Source organism: Sorex araneus, chromosome 1, assembly GCF_027595985.1.
Source record: "Sorex araneus isolate mSorAra2 chromosome 1, mSorAra2.pri, whole genome shotgun sequence".
Classification (NCBI taxonomy): Eukaryota; Metazoa; Chordata; class Mammalia; order Eulipotyphla; family Soricidae; genus Sorex; species Sorex araneus.
Genome location: NC_073302.1, coordinates 5,665,275 through 5,691,401, shown reverse-complemented (window position 1 = coordinate 5,691,401; position 26,127 = coordinate 5,665,275). Strand labels below are relative to the sequence as shown.

The 26,127-nt window shown below is 57.2% G+C and overlaps 1 protein-coding gene across 2 annotated transcripts in view; it reads left to right on the top strand.

Annotated features, from left to right (window-relative positions):
• The first annotated feature begins 6,734 nt into the window (after positions 1 to 6,734).
• Positions 6,735 to 26,127, top strand: part of ZBTB34 (zinc finger and BTB domain containing 34) — a 28,783-nt gene continuing 9,390 nt past the window's right edge. The window contains exon 1 of one of the 2 annotated variants that reach the window (XM_055118224.1): positions 6,735 to 6,816. The gene's annotated coding sequence lies outside the window, so the exon portion shown is untranslated. Of the gene's footprint in view, positions 6,817 to 16,651; positions 16,850 to 26,127 lie in introns of those variants that run through there. The other variant, XM_055118227.1, reaches the window with a different exon arrangement.

The following is a 26,127-nucleotide window of genomic DNA, read 5'->3' as shown; positions in this document are numbered from 1 at the left end:
GCATCTTTTTGAAAGCTCTTGGTCATCAAAGTCAGCCTGTCAGCCCGCTGACTTGTGAGCGAAGGCAAGCAGTGTTTCGGGTCTGATGGTTGATGGACAGGATGTTGGCGTTACATAAAACACATGTTTCAGCGAGAATGTCCTTCTAGGGCAGCCGGCTCCCGGCGCTGGAATCCAAGGCGTGCCTGGCGGCTCTGAGGCTCCGAGCACAAACGCCCCGATTTGAAAGCAGGCGAGATCTTTGCAGATGGCTTCACTTTACTGACTCCCATCAGACAGCTGCCTGGGAGAAAAGTGGGGTGCATTACAATAGTCCTTAAGGCACAGCTTTCCAGAATGCGTTGTCTGACATAGATTTCTGCCTTTACTCACCATGTTTGGATGGAAGGAAAAAAAAAACAAAACACCTGATTTGAACAAGAATGTATAGGGTGTGGGGGAGGGGGTTCAGAAAGGTAGTACAGGGGCTGGAGTGATAGTACAGCGGGCGTTTGCCTTGCACACGGCTGACCCGGGTTCAATTCCCAGCATCCCATATGGTCCCCTGAGCAGTGCCAGGAGTTAATTCCTGAGTGCAGAGCCAGGAGTAACCCCGGGAGAAAGGTAGTACAAAGGGGTCGGGACACTTGTACGTGACTGATTCTGGTTCCAGCCCCAGCTCAATCTATAAGCATCACCTATGGTCCCCTGAGCACCATCAGCAATGATCCCTGAGTACTTCTGGGTGTAGCCCCCAAACCAATGATAAAGAATACCCCCTGAGCCAGAGCGTACAGCAGAGAAGGCACTTCCCGTGCACCCAGCAAACTGGCTTCCATCTAGCACCACATATGGTCCCCAGGGTACTGTCAGAAATGATGCCTGAGCACAGCTGGGTGTGGACCAAGACATTCCCCCTCAAAAATACAGTGCAGCCTTTAGTTTTGAGGGAAGGGGCTCCCAAGCAGTGCTCAGAGGTCTGAGGGCAATTCTCAGACAACCAGGCCTGCTTCCTGCAAGGGCCCGGGCTGCGATGCTGTGTGGGTTCCGCATGCTGGGGGTACCCAGGCCGCCCCTGCAGTGCTGGGGTCCTCTGGGGCCAGACCTGGAGGCGTCTGGGGGACCACCAGGTGCTGGGAATCGAGTGGATCCATGGTAAGCCTGTGCCCACCTGCTCTGCTATCCTCTGGCCCAAGAGTGAATCTCCTACTGAAAGAGGAAAGTCAGTAAGGTCGGGACCCGTTTTTAGGAGCACTCGGTAGCAGAGTCCACCGTGCCAGGCTGGGGCCTCTCGCTCCGTTTCCAGCACCGCTCCGGGGCCCGGGCGCAGCCTAGCGTGAGATCTGCTTAGTACCGAGAACGAGTTTGTGACTTCCGGGCATCGTGACAAGAAGAAAAGGGAAGAGGGGAAGGAAAAGAAAAAAATAAGTAAGTGGTCTCCCCACAGGGACTGGCAAGGGGCCTCCATTCTCTCATCAGAGTGCAGGCTGCTGCCACGGGCTGTCTGATGGAAGGCGGTGACTGCCGGACGCTCTTGTGAAAATCTGGAGGCCCAAGGAAAGGGCCCCAGTTCCCCTGGACCTACTGCCGGACACTCTCTTAGAGTGAAGCCGTTCTCTTGGCCGGTAGGTGTGGGCCTGGAGGAGCTGTGGCAGGTAGAACCCAGGACGATTTCCTTTTTTTTTTCTTCTTCTTCTTTTTGGGTCACACTCAGAGATGCTCAGAGGTTACTCCTGGCGTTGCTTGGGGGACCATACGAGATGCCGGGGATTGAGCCCGGGTCGGCCACGTGCCAGGCAAACGCCCTACCCGCTGTGCTATTGCTCCGGCCCCAGGATAATTTCTTAGCCTCTTAATTTTTTTTTTTTGGGGGGGGGAACACACCTGGCGGTGCTCAGGACTCACCCCTGATTCTGCACTCAGTGATCACCCCTGGCGGGGCTCAGGGAGCCCTTGGCACCATCATCTCAGGTGAGAGACTCTTCCGCAGGATGCCCTACAGTGTGGACGGCCTTCCTCTTCTCACCGCAGCCCTGTGTGCCCAGGGAAACCGCAAGGCAGGGCCTGCTGGAGACCCACGACAGGAAGAGGAGACGCAGGTGAGAGGGGAAGAGAAATGGGGGCGTCCTCTCAGATCCGGCTGTGCGTTTAGCCCTGGCTTCTGTTGGGGGCACAGGCAGTAGTGGAGGAACACGCTTGAGTGGGAAAAAGGGGTCCCAATCCCCACATCACCTACTCCCTGGCAATCGGGGAGATGGCAAAGCCTGTCCTGCAGCCTCAGGGCCACGTGATGAGGAAGAAGCGCTTAGAGGGGCGAGCAGAGCCCCTGGTACCCGCACACAAGCAGGCAGAAGAGAAGGCAGGGCAGGGTCACTGTCCTGGAACTGACAGGCTCGTGCCAGGGACACGTAACTCACAGACATATGTGGTATTAATAAATCTGTGGGGGCTGGGGCAGTAGCACAGCGGGGAGGGCATTTGCCTTGCATGCGGCTGACCCAGGTTCGATTCCCAGCATCCCATAGGGTCCCTTGAACACTGTCAGGAGTAATTCCTGAGTTCAGAGCTTGGAGTAACCCCTGAGCATCGCCAGGTGTGACCCAAAAAGCAAAAAAAAAAAAAAAAAAAAGATCCGTGGTTTTGACTATGAAGGAAATAGCTGTGCCCACAGTGCTGAGAAACCACCAGGAGGCCAAGGAGGGGCAGACCAGGGAGACTGGGGGGTCGGCACCTGGGCCCGTGGATGCCAGCAGTGTCGTGACCAAAGGGAAGGTGGGCCCCGTGGAATCCGGCCAGGTGGGGAGTGAGCTATTGCCTCTCGGGGCTTGGTGGGGCATTCACGCCATTCTTTCTCTGTTACACGCTTCCTGGCCAAGGGTGCTGGATGTGGCCTGCTCGGAGCACTGGTTTCTGATTGTCTCTACCCACTACGGTGCCCTGACTCCATTTGTGCAGAGGTGGAAGCTCAGCAGGACCCAGGTCACACCGCAGAGCTCAAGTCTCCTGGGGGTTGAGGACCCCGCTGGGTCCCAGTGTTTGGCCACGGCCACTGGGCTCTGCCGCCCAATCCTGGCCACCCATGGGGAGATGGCAAGGCCTGTCCCGCAGCCTCGGGGCCACGCGTGACGGAGGAAGAAGCCCTTAGAGGAGCGAACAGGGCCCCTGGCACCGGCACCCAAGCAGGAAGTGCCAGGGGCAGCCTCGCAGAAGAGGGGCCTTCCTGGGCCCTGCTCTCTGCTTCTTCGTAGAGGTGGGGAAGCTCCCCAGCACCCCCCACTCTAAAGGCGAGTGGGCAGCTGGTTTGGAGTCAGGCTCCCCCTGCTGGCCAGAGCGACTCAGGTGGACAGGCAGGTGGAAGTGGGTGCGGCTGAGCCCCAAGCTAGTATCATTTCTTGGCTGGGAAGGTGTTGGGTCACTCCCAGCGGTGATCAAGGATGACTCCTGGCTCTGTGCTCAGGGATCACTCCTGACAACTCTGGGGGCCAGGCAAGTATCCAGTCCCTGTGCTCTCTCTCGCACTCCTAGAACCGTGTTTTTTTTTTTTTTTCTTTTTGGGTCACACCTGAGATGCACACAGGTTACTCCTGCCTCTGCATTCAGGAGTTACTCCTGGTGGTGCTCAGGGGACCCTATGGGATGCTGGGAATCGAACCTGGGTTGGCCGCATGCAAGGCAAATGCCCTTCCCGCTGTGCTATCGCTCCAGCCCCAAGAACATCATTTTTTAAAGGTAGACTAGTGTGTGTTCTGTAAAGACCATGACAGGGGTCAACAGGATGCCAGGCTCTGCCAAGATGTGGGGATTTCAGAGGCGGCCAGAACGGGTCTCCTGGGAAGCAGGGAGAGGGGCTGGATGCCTGAACTTCTCCGCATCACCTGGCTTTTGACTCTCTCAGGACTCAGAACGGGGCCGGGGGAAGAGGCAGGTGGGGTGAGCTCTAAGCAGAAGACTCCTTCGTGCACCGTCCTGCACAGAGGGGAGGCTTGCCCACATTGTGGGGTCCCCATAAGGCAGAACAGAGACATGGCAAACCCCCTCTGTCACCATCACACGCTGGCCCCCATGATGGCCAGATCCCTAACGACTGAACGAAGGATAACCCCAGATGAAATGTTAGCTTGATCATTTTATCGATTTCTCTGGGGAAACTAACAGGAATAAATGAAATAGAAAGCAAGCATAAGTGGAAAAAGATCACTGTATCACTGTCATCCCTTTGCTCATCGATTTGCTGGATCGGGCACCAGTAATGTCTTAATTATGAGACTTGTTACTGTTCTTGGCATATTGAATACGCCATGGGTAGCTTGCCAGGCTCTACCACGCGGGTGGGATACTCTTGGTCCTCCGAGAGGGATAGAGGAATCGAACCTGGGCTGGCCTCGTGCAAGGCAAACGCCCTGCCCGCTATGCTATCGTTCCAGCCTCAGAAAAATACCTTCTTTAAAAAGCACCCTCCCCGGGCTGGAGCAATAGTACAGCGGGTAGGGCGTTTGCCTTGCACACGGCCGACCCGGGTTTGATTCCCAGCATCCCATATGGTCCCCTGAGCACTGCCAGGAGTGATTCCTGAGTGCATGAGCCAGGAGTAACCCCTGTGCATTATTGGGTGTGACCCAAAAAGAAAAAAGAAAAAAAAAGCACCCTCCCCTCAACTGCTTTTGAGGTCCCTCAACCGCACCCCTCTATCTTAGTTCCAGTGCGCTGGGCTGGGGGTGGCAGTGTCACCAAATCTGGGAAAAACTGCTGGAGGTACTTCTTGGTTTCACTTGGGCTAAAGGTTAGGTGACTTGAGAAAGCCTTTGGGGGCAGGGAGATGATTCAAAGGCGGGTGCAGGGGCATTATACGGAGGCGGTCCCTGAGGTCCCCAGCGCCCCAAGCTCTCCCACCAGAGGTGTCACCCCAAAGCAACACACTGGGGCCGTTGCGAAGAGTCACCAGGTATGACCCTGCCCCCACCCCAAAGATCATGGAAAAACTGAGAAGCGGTCACCTTATAACTAAAAGGAATTAGTAAATTGACACATTATCAGCTGACACAGAGGAAACACAAACCCAGTAGAAACATGGGACTGGAAACTATGAGTTTAGTGTCTCCATTTGAAGCAATAAACATAAATGTATGGAGAATTACCCAGCAGACAGATCAACAGTAACTTTGGGCCACTTGGCACAAAAATTAAACATTTGTTTCCATCGTCCCTAAGGGCATGCCAATGCGTTTATCCCAGTTGAGAAGACGCTGCTTGAACTATTTTTAAGATTTTTATTTTCGGGAGAGTTTGGAGGTCACAGCTGGAAGTGCCCAGGGGCTGTTCCTGGTGCTGTGCCCAGAAGTCACACCTGGCAGTGCTCAAGGGACCAGGAACAGAATCAGGGTCAGCTGCGTGCCAGGGAACTGCCTTATCCCCTGCATGCTTTTCAACGCCCAGACTCGACTTTTCCCAACAGCTTTAGCAAAAATCAGTCAAAACGATGAAGCCAGCGATGGATCTGGTTTTTATTTTAAACGCTTGGGCCAAATCCAGCAGTGCTCATTCCTAGCAGGCGCAGGGACTATATGGGCTGCTGGGCATTGAACCCAGGTTGGCCGTGTGCAAGGCAAACACTCTACCCACGTACTATCACTCCAGCCTCCTGTGGCCGGCCAGGAGGGGAGCCCGAACCCACTCTGGTGGGCTGTGACCGGTGGTCCTGAGGAAACATGACCAGATGATGCCATTTTTGTGCTCTTCACTCCTCTCGCTCCTGGGATGGAACTCCAGGGAGCTCAAGAGCAGCGGCCGTCAGAGGGGAGCGAGTCCGTGCAGTCAGCCTGCCGTTAGCAGCCGGTTACCTAAAACGCTGTGTTTAGAATATTCTGTTGCCATAATAAGTTTCCTTCTGGAGGCAGACCAGAAGGCTCATTCCAAGCCCGCTACTTCGCTGCGTGACTTATCTAACCACGGACCCTCTCTCCAACAAGGTAAGAGCAGACCCCTCACTGGGGCTGTGCAATGAAGGGCGGTGGCATCTCTCGAGGGCCCAGGAGGGCCCTGCAGCGTGGAGCAGCGCGGGCTGTGTCGGACGTGGCTAGCGGACACATCCCAGAGAGCTCCTGCTTGCAGAGAATGGGGTAGGACCACAAGCTGCAGCTTTTTTTTTTCTTTTTTTTTTTTTTTTTGCGGGGTGGTGGTGGTGGTGGTGGTGGCGGGGGTGTCACCTGGCAATGCTCAGGGCCAGCTCCTGGCAGTGGTGGGGGCGCGTAGAGGCGGCGGGAGACGGACCCCGGGCCGGCCCTGTGCAAGGCAAGCGCCTTACCTGCTGCACCAGGCTCGGGGCCCCAGGACGAGCTGCAGCTTCCTACCCTGAAAATCCGCTTCGGCCCTACCCGGTTTGTGTTTCTGAAAGATTCTGGTTGGGGGGCTGTTCCCCAGGCGGTGCCCCCCGCCCCCCTGCCGCCCCGCACCCCCCGGGGTAGGGCATCGCCCCTGCGTCCCGGCTGCTGTCCCTCCCAGACCCGAGCGGGGCACGTGTCCACGCCGGCCCGGCGCAGTGGCCAAAGCCGCGCCCTCGGGAGCGGCGAGGAGGGTCCGGCGGCGCCAGCCCGGGGTCCCCAGCGCCGCGCGGGGGTCGGACGTCCCGGGACGCGGCGCGTCCGCCCGCCCGCAGCCCCCGCGGCTCCGCCCGGCGCGGGCCCGGGGAGCGGCGCGGCCGGAAGCGCCGGCGCGCGGGGGCGGGCCCGGGAAGCACTTCCGGGGGCGGGGGGCGCGGGCTGAGGCGGCAGCCGGAGCGGCGGGGACGGGCCTGGCGCCGGCGGCGGCGGAGGGGGCGCCGCGGGCGGGCGCGCGGGGCAGGTGAGGCGCGGGGCGGCCGGCGGGCGGGGGGCGCGGCGGGCGCGGGGGCCGCGGGGCGCGCCCGGACTCGGCGGCGTCCACCCGGGCGGCCGGGCGCTGCCCGCTCGGACCCGGCGGCCGGCCGGGGGCGTCCCCCCCGAGGGCGGGGGCGGCCGTGCGGGGGCGGCCGCGGGGGCGGTGGTCCCTGCCCCGCGCCCCGCCGCGGGGGTCCGGGCCAGTGTGGGGGTCCGGGCCGGGCCGGGGCCGCGGGCACTGGCCTGGGCGCGGGCTGGCGGCGGCCCCCGGGAGGGCGGCACCGGGGGGCCGGTCTCCGCGGAACCCGCGCCGGGCCTCAGTTTCCCCCCCTGGGGCCCACGGGGACGGCGTGGGGGCGGCGTTCAGGCGACCCCTCCGGAGACCCCACTCGGCGTCCCGGGCAGGTGGGGAACTGGCGGGGCTGTCCCGGGCCCGGGTCCGTCGCACCCCCGGGACTCGGGCGCCGAGCTGGAGTTCTTGAGCCGCACTCCGCGCACTTGGGGGTCACACCCGCTCCCGCGGCCGGCCAGGGGGGCTCTCGGGCCTCCCCGGGGTCGTGAGGCGGCGCTTGCTTTTGTTCCGGGGAGCCCTCGGCAAGCCCCACACCGCGGAGTTCTGACATGCAAAAAAAAAAAAAAAGGAATTTTTTTTTTTTTAAATTTGGGTTGTTTATATTAGCCCGTTTTCTCTTTGTTCCCTAGTCCAGGCCCTCTTTGCTTCACATCTGGATTATTGCAACAGCTTCTGAGCTGGGCTCTGACTTCAGAAGGGCCCCCCATCCCCCACCCTTCCTTTATGCTAATGCCAAACTTAATATAGGAAGTCAAAAAAAAGAGTTGCGTGCTGGCTCGCTTATGCACTGTCAAACTGCTGCCGCCTGGGGTTGGGGGCCGCGGGAGCCGCCGGGGTGTCGCCGCCGGCCCGGGAGCAGGGGCAGAGCACGGGCCGGGCCGGCCGGAGGTCAGGCTTCTGGGGGGCCCGCCTTGAACTTCACACTTGCGCAGCGTCCCGCAGGGCAAGGCAAGGCGGCCCGGCCCGCCCGGAGTCCGGAGTCAGCGGCTGCCGGCGCGCAGAGGAGGGAGTAGGAGGAAGGGTTGGTCGGGAAGGGCTCCTGGAGGAATCCGAGCACTGGGCCAAAGTTGACGCTCCTGCGGAGGCAGCGGGTGGGGTGCGGGACTGCGGCAGGTGGGGGAGGCCGAGGCGGGGTGGGGGGGGCCTGCAGGTGCCTGGGAGAGCTGACCAGTGGCCTCCGGCCCGCCCCCTGGGGCCACCCGGTGCGCCCCCCCTCTGCCCGTGCAAGACTGTCTCCAGGGCATGAACCTTCCCCTGTGGCCCGCCCGTCCCCCCTGCCGGGTGCCAGCCTCCCTTTGCCGGCCTCCCTTTTCCTTCTGCATGTCAGTTCCCAGTTTCACTTCCGCCTTGGCCCCTGCTGAAGATAGGCCTCCTCGGGCGGGCTCCCCGCCCCGCCGCACCCCAGCCCCCTCGAAGGCTCAGGATTCGCCTGTGCCAGGAGGAGCCTGCTCTTAGCCCCCCCTGGAAGCCTGCGTCTTAGGGCCTCTGTGGGGCGCTCCCGGAGCTGGTCCTGCAGCCGGACCCTACGCAGAGGCTTTCTGGGGAGTGTCGGTAAACAGCTTTTTGAAAAATTGGGACATGCACTCCCGCTTTGCTTTCTGAAAGGCGAAGGTGTTGTTGGTGACCAGCTTTCTCGGCCAGGGCTGCCATTTAAGGGGGGGGTGTCTCTCGCTCATGCTCAGGGGGTAGATAATGAAGCAAATCTTGGGCATATTAAAAGGTTTACTCTTGACTGTTGGGGCGGGGGGGGGGGACGCAGAGGCTTTGCTCCTTAAAGAGACCCCCGCAGCACCTGACTGGCATGTGGGCTAGTGCGCCTTGCCTCTGTTTTCTCAGATGTTCCCATGTCATCAGGCTAGAGAGCTAGTCCAGGAGTGAGCCCTGAGCACCGCCAGGGCCAGAGCCCTCGTACACTGGGCCGGCATTTGCCTTGCACACAGCTGACCCAGCTTAGATCCCTGCAGCCCATAGGGTCCCCTGAGCACAGAGCCAGGATTAAGCCCTGAGCACTGCCAGGGGTGGCCTCCAAATAAAAAAAATCTTTCCACACATTCCCCACCCTCCCTCCCCGCCATTTTTTTTTTAAGTTTATGAAGGAGGAAGCACAGTTTGCAGCGCTGCTTAGTACGTTGTCATCTTCAGCGTAAGCCCCCGTTCCGGGGTGCAAGGGTATCAAGGGGCAGGTGATAACTTTGCGTTGCATTCCCACGTGTCCGCTCGGCTGTGGGTGCGAATCTCGCCCGACGCCGCTCCAGACCCAGACTCGGGCTCCCGCTCTGGAGAGCCGTCATCATGCTCGACCCCCGTGAACTTCATGCTGCTGTAAAGTCCCCTTCATGCTTTTCAGACTTCCTGTGTCCATCCAGCGTTTCGTAGAGGACAGACTGCCCAACTGACTGCGGCAGTTTAGGTCGTAATCGAAAGCAGCTTCATTTCTCGCTGTTGTTTTCTGTGGAAGCTGGTGTCGTGGGAAACTTACGGAGGAAGGCCATGCCAGGGTGAGAGGGGAGACCCCCCCAGTATTGTCCGGCTCCCCTGTCCCCTGCAGTCCTGTGCTAAGGGGACGTCTGTGTTCTAGGCCTGGAGCACATGCTTTGCATGCTGGAGGCGGGGGTTCAGCCCCTGCACCGCCCGGAGCAGCCCATGCCTGGTGTGCTTGGAGCAGTCCTTGTAACTGCCCTGCCTCTGTCTTCTGCGAAAGGCCTGTCCGCTCTCTTACCTGAAATGGATCTTTCTAATTCGTGATTAGTCTCTGGGCTGCCTCCCAGACGGAAGTAAGAAAGAGTGGACCCCACTCGGAGAAATGTCTGCAGATTGCTTTCAGTACAACAGATGGTCATCCTGTACTCGGCGCTGGCTCGGCGTCGGGACAGCCCTGGTGAGAACTCTCCTTCACTCAAAGCCGGTCAGCGAGCACCCAGCACTGGGCTGGGCAGACGGCCCCTAGCGCGCATGCTCCGCGTGTGGCCAGCTAAGCTCTGTCCACCGTGCCTTGTGTCCCCTGAGCACCACTAGGAGGGACCCCCAGTCACCAAGCCGGGTGTGTCCCCCCGAGCCAGAAAGAAACCGAGTTTGGCACCGCGAAAACCCTCGCTTTCCGTGGGTGCCTGTGTGAAGGCCTCTCCCTCGGGAGGCACGGCTGCGGGCTCGGGAGCCTGGTGCGGGCATGCGCAGAGCCGGGCAGCTGGCCGCCCAGGGTGGACGCGCGTGCCCATCTCTCTGCCAGTGGCGGCCAGGGAGGCGAGGGGGCAGGTGGCTCGGCTCACAGCGCCGCACCACCCGCGGCCCGCACCCCCGCCCCGCTCTCCAGTGAAGTCCCCAGGGAGCCTCTTGGGTTTTGTCTGTACTGGACGGCAACCCCCCTCCGCGGCTGACCCTCACCCTCAGACCTGGAGCATGTTCGCGCCTTGCTAGGAAATGTAGCAGCCTGGATAAAAATGTTCTCTCGGGCTCCCATGAATTAATGCAGTAAGAACTCTAGACTTGTTTTCTTTTAAATTAGGATGAGCGCTTCATGAATATCCATCACGGAATGCCATTTTATTTATTTATTTCTTCCCCTGCCGCGGGTTTCAGCAGCACCAGAATGGCTCCCGCGGCCCTGGCGTTACCGCGGGCTGCTGTCGGGAGGCTGAGCGCGTGCTCCTGACAGCTCCGCTTCGGTTCTGCTCTAGACCCAGGCAGAAATACCTAGAAAAGTTATTTTTATGTGGTTGTCCCTGCTGTTGCCGTGCTTGTGGCCCCCCGTCCCTCCATCTGCGGTCTCTTGACTGCCTTTGTGTGAGAGCGAACGTTCGGGAGTGGCAGGTCTTCACACTCTCCTAAGGAGGCCTCGGGGTTTGGCGGAGGAGAACTCGCTGGTCCCCGCGCCTGCCTCCCGGGGTTTCCGGCGGGACGGGCGGGAGCTGGCCAGGACGGCAGCCCTCGTCTGCAGACAGCGGCTCTGCGGTGCAGCCGGGCACTGAGGGGCACTTCTGGTGGCAGCGGGTGGACCCTGAGCGGCGCCCGCCGACACCTGCCGGGGCTTCTCTGCCCGAGCCCTGGGCTGGCGCACAGCCGCGCCTCTGCCTCAGTCCCCGGCTCAGTTCCCGGGCTCCCTTCCACCCCCTCTGCTTGGTCTCTGGAGAAATGGTGGCAGGGCTGGACCCAAGGACGGTGCAAGGGCCGGGGTGGGGTGTCGCGGCCCCACGAGGGTGCTCTGCCCAGAGGTCACCGTCGTGTCCTCATCTCTGGCTTTCTTCAGAACGGGCCCGAGGTGAGAGGCGCCGCTGATTCCGGCCCTGCTGCTCCCGACCAGGGGCCCGTGTGGGTGCCCTTGAGGCGGGCTCTGAGAGGAGAGGTGAGGCGTTAGGTCCGTGCCTGGGGCCAAGGGGCCTGGGGCAGAGGTGCCCATGCGCACAGTGCTCTCCGGGAGCAGGCGTTTGGCGTTGTCTGTGTCTCTGCCATTTGCCCTCCCAGCCCCCAGAGCCTTCACTGCACCCGTCTGCCTCGTGACTTCTACCTCTCAAATCGGGGTCTCTGCAGTGCAGGCCAGAGTTCCCATGCGTAGTGTGCCCGCCCCGGCCCCCTCAGCTCATGTGGGCAGCCCGGCTGCCAGGGAGAGCGTCCACGTGTCCCCGCACACTCGGGCCGAAAGGGCCGCCGCCAGCTTTCAGCATCTGCTCGAACTTCGGGGGTCTGGGGCGTGGCTGCGCTTCTGTCCCCCCGGGGCACTCCTCTCCTGCTGCTGTCCTGGTCCCAGGGTCCTGCCAGCGGGCCCGTCCATCCCAGCGCTGCAGGGATCCCTCGAGCATTGCCAGGAGGAGTCAGGCCTGAGCACTGTTGGGGATATCCCCCAACACCCCCCCACATCCCCCCACACAAACTGTTGTGGCTGAAGCGTCAGCTCAGCGCTTGGAGCATGTGGTTCGCCTGCAGGAAGCCCGGGTCTGATCCCTGGCCCGTCGTGTCTGGCTCCACCAGGAGCAAGCCCTGAGCACGGAGTCAGGCGTGCCCTCCGCCACGCGGGGTGTGGCCCGAGCGGGCACCCCTCACTGCCCCCGCAAAGGCCCCCCAAGCAAAAACCTTTATTGGTCACAAGTAATCAGCCTTGTCACTGCTCTTGTCCTTGTCCCTTTGCCTGTAATTTTTGGATACAAAAAAAAAAAATCATTTGTGGTTTTTCTTTCACTAGATAATTTGATTTTAAAAATTGCACCTATTTTAGGTAAAAAGCCTACATGTCTTAAAGGAAAAACCCCTTCGTGGGAAGAGTATAGCTGCGTAATAGACATTTCCAGAGGTGGAGGCCGGGGCAATAGTAAGTGGGAGGGGACGTGCCTGGCATGACGCCAGCCCAGGTCAGTCTCCGGAACCCCCTGAGGTCCCCTACGCCGGCCAGGAGTGATTCCCTGGGCACCATGAGTGTGGGTGGCACCTCCATCCCCCCCGAAACCCGGCAATCCGAAAGACAGAGTCTTCTTCCCTTCTCTGTCCCCAGCCCTGTGTCCCTCATCCCTAAGTCGCTCCGGAATGGGGGTGTGTGGTATCGGTGTTGGGTTGTTTTTCGTGAAATCACATGACCTGCGAAATGAGCCTGGAGAGTTCCTTTGCTCACTGTGTTTAGTGAAGTGTTAGAGCCCTTTTCATAGGAAAGCATGTAGGCCCTGGTGCTCTTTGTCTTTATTTGGGGGCAGACCATTCCCTGCCATGATGGGACGCTGTGTGCCAGAGACCAAGTCCTCTCACACACTGGGCACTCGCTCTGCCGTTTGAGCCACATCCCCGGCACCTTGTATTCTTTTTAATGGCTGTATAGTATTTCGCAGGCAATGGTTTGTGGGTTGCGGGGGGTGTTTAGGGGCCACATTCAGTGGTACTCAGGGCTTACTCCTGGCGGGGCCTCAGGGGACCTTGCGCGGATCCTGGCTGGCCTGGTGCAGTGCAAACGCATTTCCTCCTCCGCTACCCCTCTGGCGCTCAGTGGTCTCTGAAACGCCCCTTCTGCCAGGGGAAGAGCGTTTGGAGACTGCTTCCCCCTTCGGTGTGTGTTTCCATTGCGGCAGATGCTGACGGGGCATTCCTGTGATGGATTCTCTGACATGCTTCCCTGAGCGCTGAGCAGAGCGATAGTACTGCGGGGAGGGGCGAGGCTGACCCGGGTTTGATCCCTGGCTCTGCCTGTGGTCTTCCGAGTACTGGCAGGAATGGCCCCTGAGCTCAGCTGAGGGCTGCCCTCCCACCCCCACCCCCAGTAGAGAGAAAAAGACAGAAGCATTTGGCTCACAGTCAACGGCAAGGAACAGCCCACAAATACACAGCACTCACACAAATTCTTATTTGGGGAGGGTGGGGGTAACACCCATTGGTGCTCAGGGCTTACTCCTGATGGGATCGGGATCAGATGGGTGCCGGTGGCCAAGCCTGGGCCATCCATACGCAGGCCAGTGCTGGCGCTGCTGCGCTGTCCCTGGCCTGCCTGCTTCACTCTCACGGATGCTGTGAAGCTATCCCCCAGGATTACACTGGAATCATGTGCAAACTCGTGCGCCCGAGAGCTGTACCTGGGGGGTAAGGCACGTGCTTCGAGTGCAGCTGACCTGGGTTTGATGCCAGCACTGCAGAGAGTCCCCTGAGCCCTGCCAGGTATGGCACAAGCGAAATATGTGCAAACTCGGTGGTGCCACTTAGGCCTGGCCCATACGAGGTCCTGAGTACCCACCACTACACCACACACAGCCTAAAAAGGGGGTGATACAAGTCTGAAGTGTTACAGATAATATCATGTCTCCTGTCTTTAGTTTTTTGGGGTTGGGGGACAGCATTTCAAGTGTCTTAGTCCCGGCTAAAGCCAGACATCTTCCCTCCCTCCGGCCCCCTCCCCGCCCCGTCATTGTCTCTGAGCTGTTGACTCTTTCTCAGAACAACACAAAAAGATGTTTTGTTTTCGGGCCATACGTGGCAATGCTCAAAATTTATTCCCGGCTCTGCCCACAGGGATCACCCCTGGAGGTGCTCAGGGCACTGCATGGATGCGGGGAGCAAACCCTGGTCGACCATGTGCACTGCACGCGCTGTCCTGTCGTCCTGGCCCCTGTAGGATGGTCAGCGTCGCTCCCCTTCCCTGCGTGTTGGGACAAGGGGGGTGACACTCGCTGGGCTGGGCTGCTCCCCATGTCATCCCAAGGTCACGCTCTTCTTTTTTTTTTCTTTTTGGGTCACACCCGGCGATGCACAGGGGTTACTCCTGGCTCTGCACTCAGGAATTACCCCTGGCAGTGCTCGGGGGACCATATGGGATGCTGGGAATCGAACCCGGGTCGGCCGCGTGCAAGGCAAACGCCCTACCTGCTGTGCTATTGCTCCAGCCCCAAGGTCACGCTCTTAGTCCAGGCTCACAAGTCGCCGTTTTGGTGTCCACTGGGGTTGCACCCCCTTTTTTGTAGTGACACACACCTGGCCATAGTGTGACCAAAAATCACTTGTGGTGCTGGGGACGGCAGTCGGCCGAGTCTGCCAGGATTGTGAGCAGCACACGTGGGACCGGGGACCGGAGCGCATGACCCTGGGGGCTTCACGGCAGATGCTGTCAGCCCCGTGCTGTTCCTCCCAGCCCCGCCCGACTCTGTGTCAGCCCCGTCTGGTTTCGGGACCCATGAAGGACCTGGGGATGTAGCTCCGGTCCGATGAGCACTGCTAGCACTCCGTACGTGTTCTGTCATTTGGCTGTTGGGTGTATTTTTGTCTGGGTTTTAGAAATCATAGAATTTAAATTCTTTCAATGTATTCGCCTCTGTGGTCTCTGGGGTTTATGTCAGGCTTGGAAAGAACTTTGTTATTATTGTACTTTCATCCAGTGCTGTTTGGATGGTTGTCAAGTCCTAAACCCGCAAGAATACAGTGGCATTGGGGTTGCAGCGCTAGCCTGCTCTGTGTGTCGCCAACTCTGGTTCCGTCCCCAGCACCAGGGGGTCCCCTAAGCATCACCAGGTGTGGGTCAGCTCCCCTCACCCCCAAATAGAAGGGCATTAAATGCAGAGTAGCAGAACTCTCCTCACGTTTCCTGGTGCGGGCAGGCACGTGGCTCAGTGGCAGAGACGGGCTTTGTGTGTGCAAGGCTCTCACTGGGCTTGCTCCCTGGTACCCCCTCCCCAAACACGCAAACCAAGAAAAATCCTTCATTTCCTGGTGCTTGCTGTGTGAGGAAAAGTAAACGCGTACCACCTTTGAAAAGCCAGGGAACTGTGTCTCCATAAAGTTTATGTGAACCTGTAGTGCTGTCATCTGTTAGGACCCGTGTCACTTCTTTTCTTTTTAACTCTTTTTTTTTGTTTGTTTTTGGGTCACACCTGGTGATGCACAGGGGTTTCTGGCTTTGCACTCAGGAATTACTCCTGGCGGTGCTCAGGGGACCATATGGGATGCTGGGAATCGAACCCGGGTCAGCCGCGTGCAAGGCAAACGCCCTACCCGCTGTGCTATTGCTCCAGCCCCTCTTTTTAACTCTTGGTGACCTTCTATTGTCTAGTTCTCCCTCTCAGAGAACCCAGCAAGCTACTGAGAGTATCCTGCCCGTATGGCAGAGCCTGGCAAGCTCCCCGTGACGTATTCATATGCCAAAACCAGTAACAATGACGAGTCTCATTCCCCTGACCCTGAAAGAGCCTCCAGTGCGGCACCGTTGGGAAGGACGAGTACAGAGAGGCTGCTAACATCTCAGGGCTAGGACGAATGGAGACGGTACTGGACCCACTCGAGCAAATTGATGAACAACTGGATGACAGTGATACGGTGTGTGGGGGGGTAAGGTAGGAGGGCCGAGGACTGACTGATGGGTGGGTCGCTCTGTTCCCCAGGCTCAGGACCATTGTCAGCGGCTTTCGCTGCCCCGGCCAGAGTGGCTGTTTTGTTCTGAAGCTCGTTCGATAGAAAGCGTCTATTCTTGGTCACTTTGGAGCCTGGACGAGGAGCATTGGCCCTTGTTTGGTCCCTTGTTTGCTGTGTTCCAGAACAGCCTCTGCTTGTCCTGGTGCAGGGGGCGGGTGGCATGGCCTGTGGCTGGCCGTGTGGGGTCCCGCACGCGTCTCAGGCCACTCTGCTCGCCGGGCCTGCCCCGTGTGCTCCTTCAGGCCTTGCGTCTCTCCGAGCCTGCCGCATGTTTACGTCTAAAGCCCCTCCCGGCGGTGGGCAGGGGGTCCACGCTGGCCTGTGCCCCCAGGCCACCTGCTAGATGCCTGCGTCCATTCCTCACCCCACTCCTGGGCCTCGCCCGCCCTGGCTGGAGCTGGCCTGCTGGCACCCCCTGAGTTTCCTGGAGAGCCCTGCACTGCCCACACTTGCTTTTTGAATGTCAGCTGCTTTCGGGGGGGGGAGAGGGTGTGTGTATGGGTGTGTGTGTGTGTGTGTGTTTGTGTGTGTGTGTGTGTGTGTGTGTGTTCAGTTTTTATGCCACACCCCCTGCTGCTCAGGGCCTGATCCTGGCTCAGTGTTTGGGGGTCCCACTCGGGCACGTACTGCAGCCTGTTGTGCTGACCCCAGTAGTGCTTTGAGTTCGGGGAGCACGGGCTGACCCCATGACCTCTGGACAGCATCCCCACTCCGTAATTCTGACCTCCAACCACCTCTCGGGCCAGTTACTGCATGAGGGCTTCCTAATGAATCGGGGCTTGCAGGTAGGGAGAGCTGTGTATCGTGGGGGAGGTGGGGGTGGCTCTGCGTGGTGACCTCGGCTCCTGGTGACTTTGTAGAGAGGGTGGCTTTGCTCGAGAGAGCAGCCGTGATGCCTGGAGCTGGCACCTCGGAGTGGCGGAGTGCGCGTCTCCGAACTTGGATCCCATCTGCCCTTCTCCGTGTCTTCCCCGTGCCATCCATCCGGTCCCCAGCCACCCTCCGGGCAGCCACGCTTCCTCAGGCAGGCTTTCTCTTCCTCCTGCTGGTCTTGCTTTTCTCTCACGAGCAGCTAATAAGGGTAAGGAGCGTTCATGGGGGGCCCCGGGTGTTTAGACTTGCACGGCCCTGAGGAAGTCAGGCTGCCTCTCTGAGCTGGGGTGGGCACTGCCTGCGTGGGAGCCAGTGAGATAGTACATGCATTAAGACATGTGCCTTTATTTTTTTTATTTTTTGACTTTTGTGCTGGTGTCACTCCGGGGCTGGTGTCACTTCGCATGCAAAGCCAATGCCTCAACCACTACACTATCTCTCTGGAGGGGGGTGTGTGTGGTTTGGTTTTTGTTTGTTTGTTTGTTTGTTTGCTTTTTTGGGTCACATCTGGCCATGCACAAGGGTGACTCCTGGCCCTGCACTCAGGAATTACTCCTGGTGGTGCTCAGGGGACCATATGGGATGCTGGGATTCGAACCTGGGTTGGCCGCGTGCAAGGCAAACGCCCTACCCACCATGCTATTGCTCCAGCCCCATCTGGGTGTGTTTCTAAAAGATGTATTTAATATACTGCAAAGTGTAGCTTTTCAAAAAAAAAATCAAGTTAGAAACATATATCCTTATATCCAGCTTAAAAAAATTTAAAATAGAGCATACATGTCTAGTTTCGCCTCCTTAATACGTGAGAGGAAGAACTGGGATGAATCTGTTGAATTAAAGAATTCTGATTCGGGTTTGTGTGGTGTGTGGAATTATTAAATTCATTATTGCTTTCTGAAGCAGCTGCAAACTTCCTCTAAATGAAAAACTAATATAAATGACATCTTGGCAGTATCAGAAATGAGTTCCAGCCCCCTCTCTCCGCTGCGGGAGGGGCTGCCGTGCCTGCGTCAGAGGCCAGGCGGCGGCTCTCGCTCCTCTCGGAATTCCCTTCGGTTTTGGGCTTGCAGAAGATGGAAATGGAATGAATATTTCCTATAAATGGGGAAAAAAATCATTTAACTTCCCAGCCAGTGTGCCTTTTAGTGATTGCAATTAAATCTAATACTTGCAGTGCGTATGACAAAAGGCTAATTTCCTTAATTTGGAAAGAGCTCTGATAATCCAATAAAAAAAAAAAGGGGGCAAATATGGGCAAAAGATATGAATAGGCACTTCAGAGACAAACTTCAACAAATTGCCACTAAGCATGAGGAAAGATGGTCACCCTCATTTATCTTTACTAAGTGCATATCAAAACAATGAGCGGCCATTCTCACCTACGCATTTGGAAAGTTAACAAGCCTAATGCCCACTGCGGGCGGGTCCAGGGTGCAGAGGCAGAGCGAGTGCCACCTTGCGGGAGGGCACTGGCTCCCGCCCTGTGTGTGGAGGGGAGGAGGCTGGCGGGGAGACCAGCACTGCAACTGCAAGGGAGGACTCCCTGCCCGTGCCCGTGTCGTCTCCCGTCCGTGGGAGCCTTGGGAGCAGGCCGGGAGCAGGCTTGTGACCGAGTGTCGTCAAATGTGGGAGGGTCTCGGAGTGCTGGAGTCATTCAATTCATTATTGCTTTCTGAAGCAGCTGCAAACTTCCTCTAAGTGAAAAGCTAGTATAAGTGACGTCGTGGCAGTATCAGAGATGAGTTCCAGCCCCCTCTCCCTCCCCGCTGCGGGAGGGGCTGCCGTGCCTGCGTCAGAGGCCAGGAAGACACGCGGGAAGGTTTGTGTTGGGCCGGAGGGCGAGACGAGACAGCCTGTGCGATTTTCTCTGGAAGAACAGCCCCGGTCTCTTACAACTGGGTCTGTGGAAGACGGACAAGAAACGTTTTTGCCTTTCCCCCCCTCCGTGTTTTTGCTTTTTCTGTCCTGCGACTTGAAGGTCTGCCCTCTGCTTATGTTTCAGTTTAAATATAAAATTAAGGGCTAGAGCGAAAGCTCAGTGGCTGAGTGCTTTGCGTGTGGAGGCTTGTGGCTTGACCCCTCGGCACCCTGGAGGCTCACCAGGCCACCCCCGAGCTGGACTAGCCTTGGAGAGCCGCCAGCTTGGGCCCCCAGACCTAAATAAACAGATAAAATTAGCTTCCCTGGGAGCGGACTTTGAGAAATCAAGACCTGCGGGAAAAACCAGGGAAGGCGCACGGTTGGGTGGGGGGCGGGGGGGCTGTTTGAACCAGTCCCTCTGGGGGACCCGAATGCCTGTCCCTGGTGGCCACCGGGCACGTCCACCTGGCTCCTCGGTGGGTGCAGCACTTGGCGTTAGGGGGTCCCTTTGCTTCCTCTGGCCTGGGGTCCTGCCTCCGCCGTGCGCTGTCTTTTGGAAACCCCTTCTCGGAAGAGCACTGCAGCTGGCAGCTTCCGAGAGGAGCCGTTGCCCCCCGACCTGGAGGGCAGCGCTGCCCTGCTCACCTGGCAGAACAGTGGGACCCCTCTCTCAGGCGGGGAGCACCGTCTTACGTGCCTTGTTTCCCTCTCCTTAGCCCTAGAGTAGTTGTGTGTTTTCCTCCGGAGAGGACGGGCCTCGCCCGGGAGGGCAGCCTGGTCAGCAGGCTTTCCCGTGAGTCTGTGTCAGGAGCCCGCTGTCGCTGTCCCTCCTCTGCCAGCCTTTGCTCAGAACTTTGCACTTGGCAAACGGCTGAACCCAGCTCTGTTTGCCTTTTGATTCCAAAAGTCCCTGTTGATGCTTCCTTGGGGCAGGGCCGTGCCAAGGAGTGCTGGGCTCCTGCCCCACGCCGGCGGGAATCTGCTTCCTGGAAGGCTGTTGGGGGGGTGCCCCCCACCCCTGGGGCCAGACTTTTTCTCTTCTGTTTCATCTAAGAAAACTGAAACGATCGGGGTGTTTCCCTCGGAGTTGGTGAGACCAGATTAGTTGACGAGTGTAAGCTGTTCCGGTCCACTCACGTCGTCACCGCAGGGACGCGTGCGCACAGCATCCTTGCGCGGGTTCCTCCCGTGTAGTGATTGTAGCTGCCCTCTTCGGTAGTAGGGATTTTTATTTTCCCTTGCCAGGGATGGTGGGCACACCTGGCTCTGTGCTCAGCGATCACTTCCAGTGGTGTCAGGGGACCGCACAGTGGCAGGCACCGGAGCAGGGCCTGCGACTTGCAAAGCCTGCGGTCAGACCCCGGCGCTGCCTCCAGCCCGAGTAGGAATTCTTTCCGGGGCTTTTCTGGGTAAGGAAATGAAAAGTTGACGGGTCTGTTCAAGACCATTCAAGTCTTTTAAATGTTCACTGTTGGGGCCGGAGAGATAGCACAGCGAGTAGGGCGTTTGCCTTGCACGCGGCCGACCCGGGTTCAAATCCCAGCATTCCATAGGGTCCCCTGAGTACCGCCAGGGGTGATTCCTGAGTGCATGAGCCAGGAGTGACCCCTGTGCATCGCCGGGTGTGACCCAAAAAGAAAAAAAATAAAATAAATAAACGTTCATTGTTACTGATGTCTTTTTAATGTGCGGGAGATGGGTATGCCATGCTGAGGACCGGGTGCAGGACCTGCCACAGACACGTAGCACACACGTTTGGTCACTTGCGTTCTCTCCCTGGCCCCTCACTGACACTAATTTTATTGGGAAAGGCAGAATCCAGATTTGTGTCAGCGTCGAAGTCTGGCCTTTGCTGCTTTCCCCTGCTCCTACCAGCCGTGTCCGGCGTCCATCGTGCTTCCTGTTCTCTGCGGAGCCTCGCGGCGCCCCAGGGGGCAGGGCATCAGGGCGGGGCTGGGGACAGTGGCGTCCCCAGTGCCACATGCAGTCGCTAACTACACTCGGGGCCACTCAGAGTACAGAGCCAGAGCCTGAGCACTGCTGGATGTGGCCCCAAACCCTCCCTGTGGGGAAAAAGAGAGAGTAGAGTGGATAAGACATTTGCCTGTCACGGGGCCACCCTGGGTTCGGTCCCCAGCATCCCGTATGGTCCCCTGAGCATCGCCTGGAGAAATTTCTGCACAGAGCCGGGAGTGGCTCCAAAACAAGGAACAAAAAGAAAACTCAGGGCCCAAGAGACAGCTCAGCAGAGACCCCGCTTCAATCCCTGGCAGTACAACTGGAAAGAAGGAAACATGGAAAGATCATAAAGTACCTTGCCCCAGACACTTTTTTAAATTGAATCACCGTGAGATACAGTTCAAGCTTTCATGTTTGAGTTTCAGTGATACAATGATCAAACACCCATCCCTCCACCAGTGCACATTCCCCACCACAAGTGTCCCCAGTATCCCCCCCTTTCCAGCCCTCCCCCTGCCTCCATGGCAGCCATTTTCCCCCATACTCTCTACTTTGGGGCATTCTGGTTTGCAATGCAGATGCTGAGGCCGTCACGTTTGGTCCTTTATCTACTCCCAGCACACGTCTCCCATCCTGTGTGATCCCTCCAACCATCATTGCCTTAGTGATCCCTTCTCTATCCCAGCCGCCTTCTCCCCCAGCTCATGAGGCAGGCTTCCAACTGTGGTTTTACGCGTTGTGTTGAACCCATTTCTGGTTCTAAATTTATGATCCTAACATACTGTTTTGTATTACGGTATTTTCTTACGTCTTTCTTTTTGAGCTCAGGGCCATGGAGTGCTAGGGATGGGCACTGGACCCCCATCATGCAAAGTAGGCACTTAGCCCATGAGGGCTTTCGTCCTTATCTTTCAAAAATTAGATGAGCTATCTTAATTTTTTTTTGATGTTACTTATTTTGAAAAAGCAATGCATTCACCTGGTTTAGACATTTTAAGTCGTAAAAAAGATTCATTGAAAGCAACTGTGCTTTCCCAGGTGGCAGTTGAAGTGATTTTTTTTTTCTATTATTTGCAAAATACGTGTATATCCATAAGTTGATGGATCGGCCCAGCAGGGTGCGTGCGGTTCTGTTGTCGTATCCCGAGAGCAAACTGCTCCTGTGTTCCTTACCTTTGGCATTCATTTATTTTTCGGTTGTGTAGTGGGGTTGTTAGTGTGGACATACCATCACTCATTAACCAGCTCCGCCCGACAGGCCTGCCGTTTGTTGCCCATCTTTGGTGATTGTGAACAATGCTGTTGTGAGTTCTAGAGCTGCAGCAGCTAACTCACAGGCTGACCTGTTTTTGTGGCTTTGGTGGATATTATTAAAATGCCCTCCACGGTATTCGGAACATATCAACACTCCCCTGCAATACCTGTCAAATCACCTATCAGGAATTATGAAGGTTTTTTTTTTTTTTTTTGCAGGGGAGGGGGTCATTCCAAGTAACATTTGCTCCTTTTGGTTATTTCCTAGAATAATTTTTGCTGTTGAGGGGCTGGAGCAATAGCCCAGCGGGTAGGATATTTTGCCTTGCATGCGGCCAGCCCGGGTTCGATCCCCAGCATCCCATATGGTCCTCTGAGCACCACCAGGAGTGATTCCTGAGTGCAAACCCCTGTGCATTGCCGGGTATGACCTAAAAAGGAAAAAAAAATTTTTTTGCTGTTGAATGTACTTGCAGATAATATTTTTTGCTAATATCCATAGTTTTTAATGATCACTGCTGATTTAAGAGAAATGCCTATCCTTTTTTGGCCTTTGGGCTACTCTGCAGAGTTTGGGGGCTACCCCTGGTGCTTTGCTCAGGAGTTGCTCCCAGGCTTGGGGGCCCTCGGGCCAGGGCTGGTCCAGGCCCCAAGGATGTGTCCGTCCTAAAGGCATACGTTCTGTTAGCCCGCAGAAGTGTCTCAGAGCACCGGTCTGCTTACAGCCGTGCCAGCTGGGTACCGCTGGCCAGTGTGAGAACTATGTGTCGTGTTTATAGGTATTTCTCTGTTGATGAAGTTGTTCAGTTTGTTACCTCTCTGTCTGCGTGCTCAGTGGTCTCTGTGTGCGAGGGGTCAGAGCTACGCCTCCAGCATGCCGCGCCTGCACTCAACGGCTTCAGTCAGTTCCCAGGCGCTTCTCCCCTCCTCTCCTCTCTCCCCCTCCCTCTGCCCCTCCCCACCTGGTGGTGCTCTGGGCTGACTCCTGACCCTGCTCCTAGATCATTCCCGGCAGGGTTTGGGAGACCATGTGCGGTGCCAGAGACTGGACCCGAGTTGGCAGCATTCACAGCAAGCGCCTTACCCCCTGTTCTGGCTCTCCTGCTCCTTAACTTTTCCTTTTCAGAGCTTCTCTCCCCCTCCCCCCTTCTTGGGTCACACCCAGCGATGCTCAGGGGTTACTCCTGGTTCTGCACTCAGGAATTACTCCTGGCGGTGCTCAGGGGACCATAGGGGATACCGGGGATTGAACCCGGGCCAGCCGTGTCAAGGCACGTGGCCTGCCTGTATACCGTTGCTCCAGCCCCTAGAGCAGTGTTTGGTATTCCTTGTCCGTTACTTGGCTTCCGTGTTTGTTTGGGGGCCATGTCTGGTGGTGCCTGGGTGCTCCCCTGGCTCCGTGCTTGAGGGCAGAGCCTGGGGCCCACGCGAGCTCCCTCGGGTGCGCAACTCGGGGCCTCACATACAGAGAAGCTCTACCACTGAGTCACACCCTCCGGTCCTCCGCTCTCTTCTTTGCCCATTTTAAAATTGGTCGATTTGGCTTCTGCTGATGCAGAAGCATTTTATCCTTCCAACATAAGTGTTGTATTTTTCACAATTTGTCCTTTTGTGGGGAGAAAGGCCTTTTTGGGGTGCCGGGAACGTGGCCCAGTAGTAATGTGCCTTCCGTGCAGAAGGGCAGGCGTTCAGCTCTGGCACCTCAGAAACGGGCGTTTGCAGGGCTGTTAGCGTCAAACCTGAACCCATGTGAGCTACGTGCTGCACTGAGGCACGTCTCCTGCCTTGGTGGGCTTTTTTTGGGCCGGAGGAAGGTTTGGGTTACATACCCAGCGGGGCTTGGGGCTCCCCCCACTCTGTGCTCAGAGGATCAGGTGATGCTGGAATTAGATCCCAGCGGATCCCAGCGGGCGCCTGGCCCGGGACGGGTCTCTCCTGGCCCAGAGGCTCTTGTGGGTGTAGGAGGCCTTTGCCCCCGGGCCAGAGCCGTGGGCGTCCTGACGGCGCTGCAGTGGCTCTCTGCCCTGACGCCGTACACTTGAGCACTTTTGTGTTTAAAAGAAATAATTTAAAAAACCTTCCAGAGCTAAATCTGTGGTGTGTTTCGAGACGCGCTCTCCAGAAGTTATTTTTAAGGATGTTGTGAAGAGGGGAGCGGAGTCTGTTAGTGTTTGGATTATGCAGGCAGCATCTATTTCGGGAGCTTCCCTTTGTTCCTGGGCTGAGCCGGCCTCTGCGGCCCCTCGAACCCTCCCTGCCCCGCCCCTTGCTCTGAGGCCCAGCTCTGCCGTCATACTTCGTCTCTCTTTCTGCTATGGGGCCACAGCTGTGGTACTCGGGGGTCACTCCTGGCTCTGTGGTCAGGGACCATCTGCCGTGGCAGGGAGGGAACCCGGGTTGACCGCGTGCGAGGCAAGCGACCGACCTGCTGTGCTGAACTAAGGGCCCTCTCTCTCCTTCCCTTTCCTGAAGAGGGGGGTTTGGGTACACGTGTGTCATGGCGACACACGTGACAGTGCTCAGGTGTGACCCCTGGTGGTGCCAAGGATCAGACCTGGGTCAGCCACGTGCTGGGCAAGTGTCTTACCCGTTGTCCTGTCTCGGGCTCCGTGCTCCCTTTCTCCCCGCTTGGCTCTCGCCTGGTGCCCGCTTCTGTCTGGGCAGTGGCAGTGCTGCCCTGCGGCCCCGTCTCCCCGGCGGTGGACGTGCTCGGGATCTCAGCTCCCACCGCGCCTGGCCCGGAGAAAACACACCGTTTGCCTGCTAAGCTCTGGCCTCACCGTGTGTTCTGACATGTATGTTTGTTGTGTTTTTCGTCTCCAGTATCCTTTCAGTGTGGCGGCCTGTGGCTTTCTTTTTCTTTTTGCTTTTTGGGTCATACCCGGCGATGCACAGGGGTGACTCCTGGCTCTGCACTCAGGAATCACTCCTGGAGGTGCTCAGGGGACCATATGGGATGCTGGGAATCGAACCCGGGTCGACCGCGTGCAAGGCAAACGCCCTCCCCGCTGTGCTATCGTTCCAGCCCCGGCGGCCTGTGGCTTTCTAGCACAGGAAGTGCAGTTGTTCCAAGCTGAGCTACAAGACACCAAATGTCCAGAGTTGTCAGTGAGAACTGGAGTGGGAAGGGGCCGAGGAGAGAGTAGAGTCAGGAAGGGCCTCTCAGCACTGCAGGGTACGGCCCCAACACCCCAACAGAACATTTTAGTTTCAGGAAAAGATTGAAATAATGCATTTTAGAGAAATTAGTGTATAAAAGTATAAAAATTTGGGGGCTTGAGCAGTAGCACAGCGGGGAGGGAGTTTGCCTTGAATGCGGCCGACCCGGGTTTGATCCCCGGCATCCCATATGGTCCCCTGAGCACCAGGGGTAATTGCTCAGGGAATTACCCCTGCCAGGGGTAATTCCTGAGTGCACAGCCAGGAGTAACCCCTCTGCATTGCCAGGTGTGACCTCAAAAAAGGCAAGAAAAAGTATAAAAATTTGTTTTGTATATTTTAAAAGTAACTGCTAGAAAACATTAAATTACACATGTAGCTTGAATTGCATTTCTGATGGACAGCAAAGGTGAATTTTAAAATGATCCTGTCACCTCTAAGAAAATGCTCCATTGGGCTTCATTATATCTACAAATTAATATGGGGAAATATCCATCTTAATGTATTAAATCTTCCTTTTGGAAGCATGATATTTATCTTCATACATGTTCTTGTCTTTATTAAAGCATAACAATTTGCAACTGTATTTTGTTTACCCCCCTAGGTATTTTATAATTTGTTGCTATTGTGGTTGTAATCTGTCATTATCTTACCCAACTGGTTTTCTTGGTACAGAATTTTTCTAACCACACTTATTAAAACCTAATAGAGTTTTTTTTTTTTCAAGTAATTCTCTTAAATTTTCTGCGTAAATAGTCTTATCTGCACGCAGTAATTTGCCTCTCCGAACCTTGCATACCTTCTTTCTCCTTGTGGCGTCGGCTTTGTCTGGAGCTTCCCGAACAGTTTCCGGTTTTCAGCTGAGCCGACGACACAGGGAAGATAAAGGCCCGAGAAGGACGGGCGGCCCGCCTGGCCCGGTCAGGCACTGCTGGGAGCACTGTCACTAGAGCAGCAGCAGAGCTGTGCCGGGGACCACGCGTTCCCTCGGCCCTGAATCTGTGTGCCTGAGAGAGGAGTTTCGCCGTCACTTGAGTTTGCGGACTGCTGGGTTTAATGGAATTCCGGTCTGCAGGCCTTCTGGGGGGGGTGGTCATGGGAAGGTCGCGCTCTGAGGCTCCCCTTGGGCTGGGTTCTACTCTGGGCGCTTTGGGAAACGGAGACACAAAGCTTCCTTTCTCAGGATGGGCCGCTCTGGTTTGCAGAAGAGGCCCGAGTGGTAGGATGTTGGGGAGGGCATTTGCCTTGCGCGCG